We start from the raw sequence: 17,416 nt of genomic DNA on the forward strand, positions 1-17,416 counted from the left end.
CCTTGCATTGGTTAGGTTGGGGCTATGCCCTCTTGCCTTTTGGGACCCAGCTGACCTGTTGGGCCTCCCTGATAGTTCAGTTGGTAAAGAATCTGCCTTCAATGCAGGAGACCCTGGTTCAATTGCTGGGTTAGGAAGATCCACTGGAGAAAGGGATAGGCTACCCACCCCAGTATTCTTGGGCTTCCCTTGGGGCTCAACTGGTAAAGAATCCACCTGCAATGGGGGAGACCCGGGTTCGATCCCTGGGTCGGGAAGATCCCCTGGAGAAGGGAAAGGCTACCCTCTCCAGTATTCTGGCTTGGAGAATTCCATGGATTGTGTAGTCCTTGGGGTCGCACAGAGGCGGACACGACTAAACAACGACTTCACAGTTCATCTAGGGTGTTCCCCAGAAAACCACCCATTTCCCCTGTGTCTGGCTTTCTCTGCTTTTCCTGTTCCCATCTAGCTTAGCTCTGAACAGCCTCCTGTTGTCACTTACCATTGCTCCTGCCTCCCCCACCAGTTTCACGTGTCTCCTACCTCGTACTCCTGGGGCCACTCCTACCAAGACTGCTCTCCTCTAGTCAGTCTGTGCATGGCCTTGCCTGCCTTTGATTTTCAGACATGTCTAGGACATGGAGCAGATCACTCAGAAGCCGGTGCCCACAGGTGTTCTGTGTACATCTGCACATGTGTGGGTGGGATTACCACAGAAGTCCGTGGCAACCAGAGGGGTTGGGCAGGGACCAAAGGCCCACAGAGCATGCTTGGTCACTAGGAATGGTGCTGACAGAGAGGGAGGTGGCCTTGCATGGGACCAGGAGCAGGAGTGGGCTAGGGCAGGAATCAGTACCAGCTGTCTCTGGAGCACAGTTTAGGAACCTTGGTTCCTGCCTGCTTGGGAGGCACCACCGGTGGTGTGTCTGCTGCTTTCTGTCCTCTCCTAATATACTGCACCTGCTGCTGCTGTTGCTAAGTCGCTTCAGTTGTGTCCGACTCTGTGCGACCCCATAGACGGCAGCCCACCAGGCTCCCCCGTCCCTGGGATTCTCTAGGCAAGAACACTGGAGTGGGTTGCCATTTCCTTCCCCAATGCATGAAAGTGAAAAGTCAAAGTGAAGTCGCTCAGTCGTGTCCGACCCTTCGAGACCCCATGGACTGCAGCCCACCAGGCTCCTCCGTCCATGGGATTTTCCAGGCAAGAGTGGAGTGCCATCGCCTTCTCCGAAGATAAGAAACTTCTACAGAAGTTTAACAATACTGTAGTATCATCAGTCTGTTTTCACCTGATCCATGTCCGATCTAGCTCTAATCATCCAGGGCTGGCTTGAAGTAAGGGAAACAGGCTCATGGGACTTCTGTGTATTCAACAGGGACTAGGGGTGGGTTTGGAACTTTGAGATCCATGTCCTGGGGTCATAGCAATGGTCCCACAACTCTCCAGAGAGAAAGTAAAGGCAAGTCAATGGCTTGGGGTGCAGCCTCTGTGTAGCATAAAAAGTGAAAGGCAGATAGGGGAGTGGGGCCTAACCCTTGAGCCATAAGCAGACCTATAAACATATCAGCTAGTTACAATGAATGGACATTATTTGGTTCCTGACTTCAAGCAAACAAAACAACAAAAAAACCCACTACCAAAACAAGGAATGCAAAACAATAAGGGAAGGACTAAAAACAGACTGAATATTTGATAATATTACAGAATTGCTAGGAAATTGCCTGGTGGTCCAGTGGTTGAGACTCAGCACTTCCACTGTTGGTCACCTGCATTTGATCTCCGGCTAGGGAACTAAGATCTCACAGGCTACACGGTATGACCAAAAAAAAAAAAAAAGAATTGCTGAATTTTTGTAGGTGTGATATATAAGCATTAGATTATTTTAAAAAATCTTCTTTAAGAACAATTTACTGGCGTATTTACAGATTAAAAAGATAAGAGGTCTGGAATTGTTTCCGAGTCTTGGAGTGAGTAGGTATAGTGGTAAATGTACAGATGAAAAAGATTCGGTCTGAAGTGTTATGCAAGCTGGGTGACGGGCACATGAGGGTTCATCAGACTGTTCTCTAATTTTGTGTATAGCTGATATTGTCTGTAATAAATTTCTTTTCAAAGGAATGAAAAAGGAAGCCTTAATTTTCCTTGTAACCATTACAGAGGTTTAATTAGACATTAGAAATCTCCTCACAAGAAAAATACCAAGCCCGGATGTCTGCATAGGCAGGCTCCACCAAACTGTCAAGGAACGGATCATTCCAACCGTAAAAGAACAAACTTATCTGGGGAACAGAAAGAGAACATTCCTCAGCTTTGAGGTCAAAACCAGCCAAGGACTGTATGCAAAAGAAAACCACAGGCCATTCTCACCAGAAGACAGAACCAGTTAAACTAGAAGTTATAAATAAAAGATAAATGCAAAGTTTCCGAAGAATTAACAAATTCATCAGTGCATTCAAATTACAATGTCATTATTAAACTTAATTTATCCCAGGTATACAAAGATGAATTAATGTTAGAAAATCTATAAATGGAATATACCATATAAACAAATTAAAGGAGAAAAAGTGTAGGATAATCTCAATAGATGCCAAAAATGTATTTGATAAATACTTTGCGCTCATGTGTGCTCAGTCGCTCAGTTTTATCCAGTTCTTTGCAACCATGTAGACTGTAGCCTGCCAGGGTCTTCTGTCCATGGAATTTTCCAGACAAGAATACTGGAGTGGGTTGCCATTTTTTACTCCAGGGGATCAGACTGGAGTCTTCTGTGTCTCCTGCATTGGCAGGCAGATTCTTTATCACTATCTCATCATAAACTAAAAACAGAAATAAATTTCTAATTTGATGCAATATATCCTCCAAATTCTTACAACATTCATTGTTTTTAAAATTTTAAGTATTATTATCTCATCTACTTTTTGTAAACAACTGTATATATTTAAAGTATATAATCAGATGAGTTTGGCTTCTGTATATACCCGTGAAACCAACAGTACAATCAAGTCATGAATATATTCATTACCCCCAAACTTCTTTGTGTTCCTAATTCTTCCGTCCTACCCCTCCCCCAGGACACTACTATTCTACTTTTCGTCACATATAGATTATTAATAGTTTTTATTTTTAAGACATTTCTGCAAATGGGTTTATTCAATATGTACTAAAAAAAAAAAAAAAAACCCTCTCTACTTTCTGTACACCAGCATTCCTTTTTACAGTGAGTGATATTCCATTGTATGGAAATACCACAATTTGCTTATCTATTCACCTATCGGTAGAAATTTGGGTTTTCCCTAGTTTTGGGCTATTAAAAAAAAAAAAGCTGCCAAGAACATTTGTGTACAAGCCTTTCTGTGAACGTGTTTTTTTCTTTTTTTTAAAAAAAAATTTATTTTGGTGTATAGCTGCTGATAGTTTCAGGTGAAGAACAAAGGGACCGTACATAATATATCTATTCTCCCCTAAGCTCCCCTGCCATCTGAGGAACATGTATTTTCATTTCTCTTGAGTATGCTAATTCTGTGTCTAAATTTTTGAGGAAGTCAGGCTATTTTCCAAAGCAGTCATTTTACATTCCTACCAGTAATGTATGAAAATTCCAGTTTCTCCACATTCTCATCAATACTTGTTATTTTCTGTGTTTTTTTAATCAGTGGACGAAATCTCAAAAAATCACTATCCATACTCCTCTGAGGCTATGGCTGTGCTTACTAAGACTGCAGAGAAATCAATCCGACTAATTCTATACTGATTAAATTAAAAATTGTGTGCACATTTATATGTTTCCAGAGACAGAACTGTGAAGCAAGGTATGTACATATATGTCTAGTATACCCCTGTCCCTTCTACCGTGATCCTTCCTCCCCATCTAGGTAAATGTTTATATTAAAATTTTAAATATACTTCTGTTGTTTCTATTTGAAAATACAAGCATATATACTTGCATTTCTTTTCTTTCTTGGATACTGCAGCATATGGTAAAATCCTGTAAAGCCTGTTTGTAAAGTCAGGCCACTCAAAATGGCTGTTCTTTTGCCCTCTGTACATTCCCTGCTTGACCAGTCCTTGCTTCACATACCCCCTACTCACCTGACTATCCATTCCTCTTAATCATAGGGCTTGGTTAGTAGCGGCCTACGTGCTTGTTGCCTGCCCCAGTCACTGCTTTCCCTGGTCACTGATGAACCAACCTAATGTCAATTCCCCCTTATCTACAGTATTCTCCTTCTCCCCTCAGAAGTGAAGACTGCTATTCCTGTCTTTCTTCCCTCTGCTGCACACAGTGGGATGTTGCTCCAGGACTTTGCTTGAGACTTTTAAGATTCCCTACCCAATAAATTGTTGATGTTTCTGTCACTGTCACTGGGCTCTTTCTTTAGGCTCATGGCTGGGCAATTACAAGACTTGTAGGCCTGTGGGTTACAGCCCAACACCTTTACTTTTTTCACTGAATGACCTATCCTGCAGGTAATGCCTCAGCAATACATAGATACTCCTTTTTCCCTTTCATAGCTGCAGTGATATTCTATTGGATAAAAGTGAAAGTTGCTCAGTCGTCTCCAACTCTTTGCAACCCCATGGACTGTACAGACCATGGAATTCTCTAGGCAAGAATACTGGGGTGGGTAGCCTTTCCCTTCTCCAGGGGATCTTCCCAACCCAGGGATCGAACCTAGGTCTCCCACACTGAGGGCAGATTCTTTACCAGCTAAGCCACAAGGGAAGCCCAAGAATACTGGAGTGGGTAGCCTGTCCCTTCTCCAGGGGATCTTCCTGACCCAGGAATCGAACCGGGGTCTCCTGCATTGCAGGCAGATTCTTTACCAACTGAGCTATCAGGGAAGCCCATTCTATTGGGTAAGGGTTCCATAATCTATTTCACTACATATTTAATGTTTAGGCTTTTCTTGTCTCTTTTAAAATTGTGATGAAATACGTGTAAAATTTACCATCTTAACTTTTTAAAATGTATAGTTCAGTGGCGTGAAGTACATTCATCTTCTTGTGCAACTGTAACCACCATCTATTTCGAGAACTCTTTTCATATCGCAAAGCTGAAATTCTGGGACTTCCTTGATGATCCAGTGGTTAAGAATCCACCTACCAATGCAGGGGACACTGGTTCAATCCCTGTTCTGGGAAGATTCCACATGCCGCAGGACAATTAAGCCCAGGTGCCACAGCTACTGAGCCCGTGCCCCACAACTAGTGAAGTCCATTCAGCCTAGAGCCTGTGCTCTGCAACAAAAGAAGCTGGTGCACTTCAGCTGGAGAGCAGCCCTTGCTTGCTGCGACTAGAGAAAGCCCACGCGCAGCAACAAAGACACAAGCACAGCCAATAAATTAAATAGATAAAATTATGTAAAAAAAAAAAAAACCCTGAAATTCTGTAGCCATTAGACAATAACTTTCCATTTCTCCCTCCTCCTCCCAGCCCTTGGTAACTATCATTCTATTGATACTTTCTGTTTCTATGAATTTGTCTAAGTACCTTATGTAAGTGGAATCATACAGTATTTATCCTTTTGTGACCGGCTTATTTCACTTATCACAATGTCCTCAAGAGTCATCCATGTTGCAGCATGTGTAAGAATTTCCTTGCTTTTTAAGGTTCAGTAATGGTCTGTTGTGGAGAAGGCAATGGCAACCCACTCCAGTACTCTTGCCTGGAAAATCCCATGGACAGAGGAGCCTAGCAGGCTGCAGTCCATGGGGTCGCTAAGAGTTGGGCATGACTGAGAGACTTCACTTTCACTTTGCACTTTCACGCATTGGAGAAGGAAATGGCAACCCACTCCAGTGTTCTTGCCTGGAGAATCCCAGGGATGGGGGAGCCTGGTGGGCTGCCGTCTATGGGGTTGAACAGAGTCAGACACGACTGAAGCAACTTAGCAGCAGCAGCAGCAATGGTCTGTTTTATGGCCACACCACATTTTGTTTATCCATTCATCTGGTTGTGTGGGTTGCTCCCACCTTTTGGCTATTGTGACTAATGCTGCATGACTATGGGTGTGCAAATATCTCTTTGAAACTCTGCTTCCAATTCTTTAGGGTACACACCCAGTTGAAATGCTGGGTCATAAAGTAATCCTATGCCATTTTTTTTTAAGGAACCACTATTTTCCATAGTGGTTGTATCATTTTACATTCCCACCAACACTGCACAAGGGCTCCAACTTCTCCACATCTTCACCAATGCTTGTTATTTTCTGTTTTTGTTTTAATAGTTGTTATCCTAATGGGTGTGAAGCAGTGTCTCTCATTGTAGTTTTGTATTTCTTGTAATTAGCTAATATAGTTAATATTGCAATGAAGGGCCTGCGTGTGTGCGTGCTAAGTAGCTTCAGTTGTGTCCGACTCTTTGTGACACGTTGGACTGTATCCCACCAGAATCCTCTGTCCATGGGGATTCTCCAGGCAAGAAAACACTGGAGTCGGTTGCCATGCCCTCCTCCAGGGGATCCTCCCAACCCAGGAGATGAACCCGCACCTCTTATGTCTCCTGCATTGGCAGGCAGGTTCTTTACCACTAGCATCACCTGGGAGGCCCAGTGAAAAGCCTGCTGCTGCTGCTAAGTCGCTTCAGTCGTGTCCGACTCTGTGCGACCCCATGGACGGCAGCCCACCAGGCTCCCCCGTCCCTGGGATTCTCCAGGCAAGAACACCGGAGTGGGTTGCCATTTCCTTCTCCAATGCATGAAAGTGCAAAGTGAAAGTGAAGTCGCTGAGTCGTGTCTGACTCTTCGAGACCCCATGGACTGCGGCCCACAGGCTCCTCTGTCCATGGGATTTTCCAGGCAAGGGTACTGGAGTGGGGTGCCATCGCCTTCTCCGAATGAAAAGCCCAGTGCCATGAAAATTCTTGTGCACAAGTTGGGTGCTCAATTTTGCTCATAACAGAAATACAAAATGAAAGTGTCCTAAGATGTCATCTCTCACCTGCAAGATCAGCAAAAACCCAAGTTTTTGCAACACACTTCATTGGCAAGGCTGTGAGGAGGCTGGCACATAAATTGTTGGGGAAAATACAAAATGGCACAACCTTCTGAGCATGAAGATTTGACATGTAGTATTGATAAAACTGCATGCGCCTTTACCCTTTAACCAGGCAATCCCACTTTCCAGAATCTATCCCAAACACATACCAACTTTCCCTAGTATAAATGGCCCTGATGTGAAGAGCTTGGTAGTAATTGTGTTTCCTTAGGGTCCTCTTGCTTCCTTCAGGTCCCTTTCTCAGGAGGGGTTCTGAGCTCATGTGCACCTCTTCAGACTCTCCTAGCCTCGCTCATCTTTATTCTAGCCCTCCCTGGGAGACCATCCTAAGCAGGTTTTGCGCAGGTACAACTGGACAGAAGCTCCCTTTAGGCTTGTGCTGGAAGAAGGGGTCAGGAGCCAATGAATAAATTCCTTTGGTCTGGATTTTCCTGGTGGTCCAGTGGTTAAGAATCCACCTGCCAATGCAGGGGACACAAATTCGATCCCTGGTCTGAGAAGACTCCACATACCACAGAGCAATTAAGCCTGTGCATCACAACTACTCACCCTGTGAGCTGCAACTCCTGAAGCCCGTTCTCTGCAACAACAGAAGCTACCACGATGAGAAGCCCGTGCACCACAGCTCGAGAGTAGTCTCTGCTCGCCCACTTCAACTAGAGAAAGCCCAGTGCAGCAACAAAGACCAAAAATAAATAAATTATATATATAAATTTCTTCTCTCCTCCCCAGCAGGATGGTTTGGAGACATTTCATGATGAGCCCCAGAATGACCTAGGGGACTGAATGTAAAGAAGACCAGTTTGGTGACCAGGGGTTACGTTGGTTGTCTCTCTACTGCTCACTCTCCTCATGGTCACCTGCTCAACCAACATCCCATAGGCTCTGCTTTCAGGGGAATCCAGGCCAAGTCAGATACAGAACATAAACTCTATCAAAATGATGTGTTAGTCACTTAGTTGTGTCCAACTCTTTGCAACCCCATGGACTGTAGCCATCTGGGCTCCTCTGTCCATGGGATTCTCCAGGTAAGAATACTGGAGTGGGTTGCCATTTCCTTCTCCTTGTATCAAAATGATACAAGTTTATAAATGTGTCAAACAGTATGTTTAGTGTTTAAAGAGCAGAGGTCCTTATCCTGCCCCAGTGCAATTCCACGATGGTAACCAACAGCAATGGTTTCCAACCATTTTCAATGCACTAACAAGGAAAGGACTTCCCGGGCTAAATCAAGTCCCCACGCCCAGCCTACCTTCAGGGTTCATGTGGGAGTGTAGGGATGGGGCACCCCATGCTGGGTACATGGAGTCTGGAGTGGCTTGTGCACCTTGGAGGGGCAGCACATATCTGGGTCTGGGTAGGACTCTGGGTTGGTTTGCATGTTCCTGCTCCTGAGACTTCTTTGAGCTTCTGGGCGACTCCTCTTCCTGGGGTCAGCCAGAAGCCCAAGACTTCTCCCTCACAACAGTCCTGGAGTGTAGTTGTACCTTCTTTGCTGGAGGTTGCAACTCATTTAGTGTTCCTTTTGGCCAGACGCCCTTGGTTCTCCCACTGGCTAGAGTGGAGGAAGGGGTATGAGTTTTGGACATGGCCTGGAGTCTAGTTCCACTATGCCCACTCGTTGGATCTCTGACCACGCACACCTTTGAGCCCGTTTCTTGGAGATGTGGGCTTGTTGAAAGGCCCCATTGAGACAGGGATGGTGAAGCACCCAGAAATGAGGTTTGGCCCTGAAACAGTCATTGAACCCAACTGCTTGAACTTTTATAACCCCCTTGTACTCTTTCCCAACCCTGGTCCCCTGGCTTGTGACTATTCCCCGAACATTGGCTCATCTACTCAAGGGGAAACCCCAACCCAGTGCCAATATCACTCCAAGTGACTCTGCCTAACCACGCGCCTCGCTTTTCTTTTATACTAGCCCAGGCACATAGGGAAGTCTTAGATTTCTCAGACTCATGTGACTTAGTAATATGAGTAATATGAGACTCTAAAATAACTATTTGTCAAATCCTAGGACACAAACACTGGGGTATTATCAGTTGGCAGATTTAGCCCTGAAAGGGAAAAACCCAGGGATGGAGGATGCGAAAAGTGAGACGTGCCAGTGCTTTAGTGCAGCGTGGGTTATGATTTTCTGGCTGTGCCAGGTTGTAGCTGCTGTGCAGACTTCTCTCTGGCTGTGGAGAGCAGGGCTGCTCTCCAGTTGTGGTGCAACTCTCACCTCTTCTCGTTGCCGAGGACAGGCTGTAGGTGCGAGGGCTTCAGCAGTTGTGGCTCACTGGCTGTCAAGCACAGGCGTAACAGTTGAGGCACATAGGCCTGGTTGCTGCACTGCACGCAGGGTCCTCCCAGATCAGGGACGGAACCCTGTGTCTCCTGCATCGGCAGGCGGATTCCTCACCACTGCGCTGGTAGGTAAGCCCCCACAGTGGGTGTTATTGAATGGGCTGTGCTCTCTGGGGATGCCACTTTGTCTCCTGACTGATTGGGACAGAATACTGGCTATGAGGTGAATCGTTCAAAGGCTAAGTGAAGCTTAGTAGAGCCACCAAGAGAGTGCTTGGCGTTTCCTCTTCCATATGTGCTTATAAATACAGACACCCGACCTAGTGGTCATACTTATTGTTCACTTGATGTTTCTGGTTCTTCTCTTTCCAGGCTCATGAGATTTCATTCCGGTGTCAGGTGGGAAAATAACAACAGAAACACAAGGTACAAACTGAGTTTCAGTTTTATTCAGGGGCTCTTACTGAGGACTATAGCCTGGGAGACAGCCTCTCAGATAGCTCTGAGGAACTCAGAAGTAGGGGAGGAACTAGTGCATATATGAATTTTCTGACTGAGAAATATAGTCATGCATACATCTTGGTAAGACATTACTGCTAATCATAGAGGACAGACATCTCAAGGTAATAATTTTAGTGATTTTCTATGTATGGAAAGATGCAAGAATCTGGGTCATTGAAATTCTTTCTTTTCTTTTTGAAATCCTTCTTTAGATATGCATCTTAACTATGTAGGAGCCACATATCTAAAACAGAGACTTCTTCATCCTGCAGTTGTGGGTTGTTGACTTAATTTTTACAAGTGGATGAAGAGCAAGACTCTTTGTTCTTTTATGTTTACATTGGCCTCCCGAGGAAAGGTTTGACCATGTGACTTATTTGGTTAGTGAACTGTTAGTAGAAATATAAGTGTCATTGCTAGACAGAAGCCTCTAAGGGCCAGAGTGGTGGTTCTGGATGGTGGAGCCTCCGTCAGCCTAAGTCCTTGAAAGAAGCAAGATGGAGCAGAACCCTGTAAAACTAAGATGAATGTGTAGTATGAGCAATGAGAAATCAACTTTTCTGTGTTGAGCTACTGAGATTTTGGGTTGTTATTGCAGGATAATGTAGCACATCTTGACTAATGGACGCTAAATCCTTTCTAAAGCTGCAATACTTTGGCCACATGATTCGAAGAAGTGATGACTCATTGGAAAAGACCCTAATGCTGGGAAAGATTGAAGGCAGGAGGAGAAGGGAATGACAGATGATGAGATGGTTAGATGGCATCACTGACTCAATGGACATTTTGAGCAAACTCTGGGAGTTGATGATGGATCCCTGTCATGCTGGGATGCTGCAGTCCACGGGGTCGCAAAGAGTTGGACACAACTGAGTGATTGAACTAAACTGAACTGAAATCCTTTCTGAGACAAAACAGTACAAACAAGCAAGCAGGCAGATTATTTCCCTTGAGACTCTGAGCCCTGAGAATCTAGAATTCCTTCTTGAACAATGGATGACAGGTCAAAGTATCCTCAAATTCAAGCATATCCTGTTCTGATCCTCATTTCTATTGAAGGGAAACCAAGCTAACCTGCTCTTTAATGGTGACAGTCTCTCTGGATTTAGTCTTTGAGGGGATAATTCCTCAGTCGTTCCATTTTTCTTCCTTTCGTCCTTCTCATTCTGTAGCAGACTGGGTTGCCTGTATTATCTCTATTCTCTGCTTCTTTGCCTACAGAATTGTGACTGTTTGGGTTCCATCTTTGGAGAAGGTGCCCCTTATCCTGGTTCAGGGATAAATCCTGACTTGTCTAAGGCAATCACGGCAGAACCATCTCCCTGCCCTTGGCTGGCTGGGGCTGAGAACGTGACAAGGTTCTGACTGTGGAGACAGTGTGGGGTGGGGAGGTATTTGCCTTCAGGCTTTTTTTTTTTTTTCCCCAAAAAAACACAAAACAACAAAAACACAGGTTAAGAAATTGATTTTGTTATCCAAACATTCTCCCAAAGAAAAATCCAGGCTCAGATGATTTCACTGGTCAATTTTATTAAAGTAGAAATAAACAACAATCTCATACAAACACTTGCAGAAAACAGAGGAATGAGGAACGCTAAAGAAACCTGTTCTGAGGCCACCATTACCTATGAAGTCATTACAAAAAGAAAATTGCAGACCAACAGCCCTCATGAATACAGACTTAAATATCCCTATAAAACATTAGCAAATCAAATCCAACATTCCATAAAATGTAACACATTTATGACCAAGTAGGATTATCCCAGGGATGCAATGTTGTTTTAATACTTGAAAATCAGTCAATATATACTTCTCTCATTGACTGCATCCTTGTCAGCTCTGGAAATTACAGATCTATAAACTCTTATTCAAAATCCTTATGTTTCAGAAAACAGAATTTTCTGGATTTAAGGAAATTCTGACACTCCTAGCAGGCTCTGAGGTAGCATTTCCTAATCAAACACATTAATTAATGGTTCTGTCGCAAGATACAAGAAATATTCTCACCAAACAAGTTATGTGAAGACTGCAAAGAGCCTCATAGTAGCTCAGGTTAAGTCTTGCTGCTTAATGAACTGGCCTCAAATTTAACAAAGCCAAAACATTTTTCAGGTTTCCAGGACTTTATGAATTTTGGATTGGGAATAAATAAGGGCTTGTGGACACAAATTGCTCTTAAATTTTAGCCAATCCTGCTAAAGGTAGCCATTTCTCTACTTGTTAGGTTGAACCCCTATTCATAAACTTTATGAGCAAAGTTCATAAGCCCCTATTCATAAAATATTTACATATCCTGTTTTTTTTTTTATTTGATCTGTTAAGAATTGTAGTATAATCACATATTAGGGGTTTTAACTTTTTGTCTTTCACATATTTTATAACTATTTTCTCATTTTCTTATGTATTTTATTTTCTACTAGAAAAACTCAAAATTTATGTGCAGTCAAAAAAAAAAACAAAAACATATATATAAGAAGAGAGAGGCTTCATGGTTTCCAGACTTTGGGAGGACTTTCCACCCCAAAGTTATACATTCTTTTTTCCCCCCCTGCTATCTTGTTTTATATTTAAATATTTATTATGAAACCTTTAATACATCAGAAAAGTATTTTGGTGTTTTGTGTTATTTCAGAGCAAGTTTCCTAAACCACAGTACTACTGACATTTGGAGTTAGATAACTGTTTGTTGTGGGGGCTGTCCCGTGCGTTATAGGTGTTTAGCAGCATGCCTGGCGTTTACTCACTACATGCCAATAGCAGGCCCCAGTTGTGACAACCAAAATGTCACCAGACACTGCCAGATGTCCTTTGGGGGTAAAGCCCCCCTAGTTGAGAACTGCTGGGTTACAGCCCAGCCTGGCTTTTCTTTCTTTTTCCTGTAATCATGGTCTATAATGTCTACATCATTTATCAGGTTAATCATCTTTCCACTCAACAGTAATGACGTCTTAGCCACATATTAATTTCCAAAGTCCATCTGCAGCTATTTCTGAATTCTTGTCCTTCTCTTGGCCAGTTCTACTCCACTACCAGTCTTCTGTTCCCAGTGCTCTAGGATCTACTCGGGCATTTGTTCTTCCTGTTGATTAGTTTACTTATTTTGGCTGTTCTAGGTCTCTGTTCCTGTGCGAGGGCTCTCTCGTTTCTGGGGCAGGATCTGCCCGCCTTGCAGTGTGGTGGCTTCTCCTTGCTGTGGAGCTCGGACTCCAGGCGCGTGGGCCTCGGTAGTTGCTCTGGAGCGCAGGCCCCACCGTCGTGCTGCTCAGGCTTAGTCGCTCTGCGACATGTGGGATCCTCCTGGACCAAGGACGGAACCTGTGTCTCTTGTCCTGGCAGGTGGATTTTTTACCGCTGAACCACTGGGGAAGCCCTCCAGTTGGACTCTGAGATCACTTAAACCAGCTCTAATTGCATGGTCTAGCAAGACCCTCCAACACAATTTTAAGAAGTAGTGGACGTACTTGTCTTGATCTGAATTTTAGTGGAAACAACTTTGAGACTTTTATTTAGTTTGCTTTATACTTTTGAGTTTGGGTAAAAAGTCTTTTTTGTACTTTAGTATTTTACTTCCTATTCCTATTTATGATTTTATTAGGGATAGAGATCTATCCATCAATCCTATTTATTGTTTATGTATATACGTAATCATATGATTTTGTGAGAAAATTAATGATTCCTGGAATAAACCTTGTATTAGTTTCCTGATACTGCTGTAGCAAATTACCACAAATTCAGTGGCTTACATCAACATATGTTTATTATATTAGATTCTAAGAAGACTGGTATTACATATGCCCTCCCTTAATCTTCTCTGCATTTCTAGTCTGGCTTCCAGTCTTTCTGCTCCACCTAAACTGCTCTTGCAAAGGCACCAGAGACACATATTTTGGGACTTTGTTTCCTGTATCTTCTGAGTCCTCTCACCATAATTTTATGCTGTTAACCACACTGTTTCACCTGAAACCCTGTCCTCTGTTTCTGTTACCCTAATGCTTCCCAGGCTTTGCCCATCTTTCTGGAGATTCCCTTTCAGCCTCTTTTGCTATTTTCTTCCACTGATTCACTCATTCTTTCATTGACACAGACTCCCAATCTGTAATGTCTGTGATACCTGGTGACGGAATCCCTAAGAGCCACTTCTCAAAGGTTAGCCCCTTAATTCATTCCTAAGATTTAAAATATCATCTATATCCTGTGACATCCACATTTTATATCCCATCTAGATTGCTCTTTTTAGCTTTAAACTCGTAAAATGTCAGCTAAGCTAGGACATCTCCACTTGGATATCTTGGAGGTATTTCAAATTTAACATGTTCAAAATGGATCTACTGACTTGCCCCTTCCGTCTGCCTCCAGTTTTCCCCATCTTCATCTACCTCAGTGTACTGACTTTCACATGTCCTTCTCCCTCCTTTCCTTAATTCATCTCTCAGCCAACAATTACTTGTTCATGCCTAGTACATACCAGGCACTCCCTCTGGTGTTAGCAATGGAACCAACATTCTAGTGTGGGGAACAGGCAATAAAAAGTAATTACATAAATAAATGAGATAATCACAGAGTGCAGAAGCACTATGAAGGAAATGAATAGAGGAATTTGATAGAGAAAAGCCTGAAGAAGGAGTTAGTGAGGATGAGCGTTTGGGGAGAGTGCTCCAGGGAAAGGAAATACCATTTGCAAAGGCCTGTGGGTAGAAAAGAGCAGAAAGGAGGTCAGTGCAGCTGGGGTATAGAAAAGGTGGTAGAAAAGTAATGGGGGTTATGGAGAGGCCCACAGCATCACATCATGCAGGACCCTGAGGACCATGGCAAAGAAATGGTCCTCTTAAGTGCAGTGGGGGCCACTGAGGATATAAAGCAGGGGAGCTATGTGATATGATTTGCAGTTTTGAAAGATGACTCTGGATAATGGGCATGGAGTTTCTTTATGGGGTGATGAAAATGTTCTAAACTTAGAATGTGATGGCTGGACGACTCTGTGAATATATTTTTTAAAAAATTGTGGACTTCCCAGGTGATCCAGTAGTTGGGAGTGTGCCTGCTAATGCAGGGAACATGGGTTTGATCCCTGGTTTGGGAGGATTCCACATGCTGCAGGACAACGAAGCCCATGCACCAGAACTACTGAAGCCCACGAACCCTGGCTTTGCAACAAGAGAAGCCACCACCTTGCAACTGGACGGTAATCCTTGCATGCTACAATTAGACAAAGCCTGTGGGAAGCAACAAAGACTCAGGGCAGCCAAAAATTAAAAAAAAAAAAAAAAGTGGTATGGCATGTGAATTGTATCTCAGAAAAACTATTGGCAGGGAGAAAAAAAAATTATTCTTCCTGTGGTGAGAATGACCAGACAAAGGCCAAGAGTACAGCCAGAGAGATCACTTGTATTCATCAGATGACTAGGTGACATCAGATGACCAAAGTGATGCCTATGGATGTAAGGCAGGATGTGGTGAGTGTCGGGTGAGGTAGGGGAGGAAAGAGGACTCCTTGTGAAATTATTCCCAGCATAGAAGTAAGACTAATCTTGGAAGTATATAAATTGGACTGTGTCACCGTACACCTAGAGCCTTCAGTGGTTTCCCTCTGAAGGTAGAAGGAACCCCTCCCCGCTCATCTGGCCTTGGGGCTGCCACTCCTGCTTTGGAGTCTCCCACCCTCAAAGTCTCCCCTCTGCCAAATCACCCTCTTCTAACCAGGCCTGATCACCTGTCAAATCCCAGTTTGAGTGCCACTTTCTCAGCAACTTTCTTACCCTTCAAATTACATGAGGGGCTCTTCCCATGACGCACAGCACTTGGCACAATCTGTAGTCATGGACTGAATTGCATATTTATTAATTTTTGCTTGTCTCCCTCCTCTAGACAGGGAGTTCCTAGGGCAGGGATATTTTCTCCTGTGATCATGCCTCTAGGGCTCATCCAAAAGCATGGCACAGGAACTGTACTGGAACATTTGTTGGGTGAATAAATTCACGAATAGAATCCATATGTGAAAGCTAGTAGGCAGTGTGTGAAGAAAACTTTCAAAGGGACAATGAAATTAAAAAGACTCAAAAATGTAAGGGGCAAACCATAAAATGAGAGAAAATATTTGCAAATCATTATCTGACAGGGGATTAATATCCAGAATATATAAAGAACCCTTAAAACTCAACAATAGAAAAACCAAACCCAATTCAAACATGGACAAAGGACATGAATAGACATTTATCCAAAGGAGATATACAAATGGCCAATAAGCACATTAAAAAAATGCTCAATGTCGCTAAACATTAGGGAAATACAAATCGAAACCACAGTGAAATACTACTTCACACTCTTTAGGACGGTTACTGTCAGAAAACAAAAATAAACTCAGAAAATAGCAAGTGTTGGTGAAAATAAAGAGAGACTTCGAAGCCCCATATATGGCTGAGAGGGATGTCAAATAGTTCAATCTAGGAATGGAATTGCTGAATTTTATGGTAATTCTTTTTCATATGGTAATTTTATGTTTAACTTTTTGAAGAACTGCCAAACTGTTTTTCATACAGACTGAAAGACTAGAAAGCAGAAAATCAAAAAGATAGTTGTACACCAAAGTTCAAAGCAGCACTATTTACAACAGCTAAAAGGTGGAGCCAACACTGGAGTGAATTGATGGATAAGCAACATGTAGTGTACACATATGTAGTACATATATATGCATTGCTCTTGCTATTGCTATTGCTAAGTCACTTCAGTCGTGTTCGACTCTGTGCGACCCCATAGACGGCAGCCCACTAGGTTTCCCCGTCCCTGGGATTCTCCAGGCAAGAACACTGGAGTGGGTTGCCATTTCCTTCTTCAATGCACGAAAGTGAAAAGTGAAAGTGAACTCACTCAGTCGTGTCCCACTCCTAGTGACCCCATGGACTGCAGCCCACCAGGCTCCTCTGTCCATGGGATTTTCCAGGCAAGAGTACTGGAGTGGGGTGCCATCGCCTGCTCTGATATATATGCATATAATATATATATACACAACAGAATGTTATTCAGCTTTAAGGAAGAAAACTCTTGAGGATATGGATAGGCCTTCCAGTGTTAAGTGAAATAAACCATACACAAAAGGACAATTACTGTATGATTCCACTTATATTAGGTACTGTAATAGGCAAATTCCTGGAGACAGATAGTAGAACAGAGGTTACCAAGGGCTGAGGAGTAAAGCATGTAAATGGTACGGAATTTCAGTGGAGAAGATGAAAAAGTTCTACAGATGGAGTGGAAATATTTGCACAACATTGAAAATGTACTGAATACCTCTGAATTGTACATTTAAAATGGTAACTTTCATGTTATGTATATTTTATTATAATAAAACATTTTAAAAGTAAGTAATGTTATTAGTTGGGCTCAGCTCAGTGGTAAAGAATCTGCCTGCAATGCAGGGGACTTGCAGGAGACAAGTTTGATCCCTGGACTGGGGAAGATCCCTTGGAATAGAAAATGGCAACCCACTCAGTATCCTTGCCTGGAGAATTCCAAGGACAGAGGAGCCTGGTAGGCTATAGTCTATGGGGTTACAGAGTCGGACACGACTGAAAGACTAAACAATAACAACAAAGAGACTAGTCATCAGTACATTTTGAATCCCTGGCTGAAGGATTCAACCACAGTGAGTGT

This window comes from Bison bison, unplaced genomic scaffold, assembly GCF_000754665.1.
Source record: "Bison bison bison isolate TAMUID 2011002044 unplaced genomic scaffold, Bison_UMD1.0 scf7180017864519, whole genome shotgun sequence".
Lineage (NCBI taxonomy): Eukaryota > Metazoa > Chordata > Mammalia > Artiodactyla > Bovidae > Bison > Bison bison.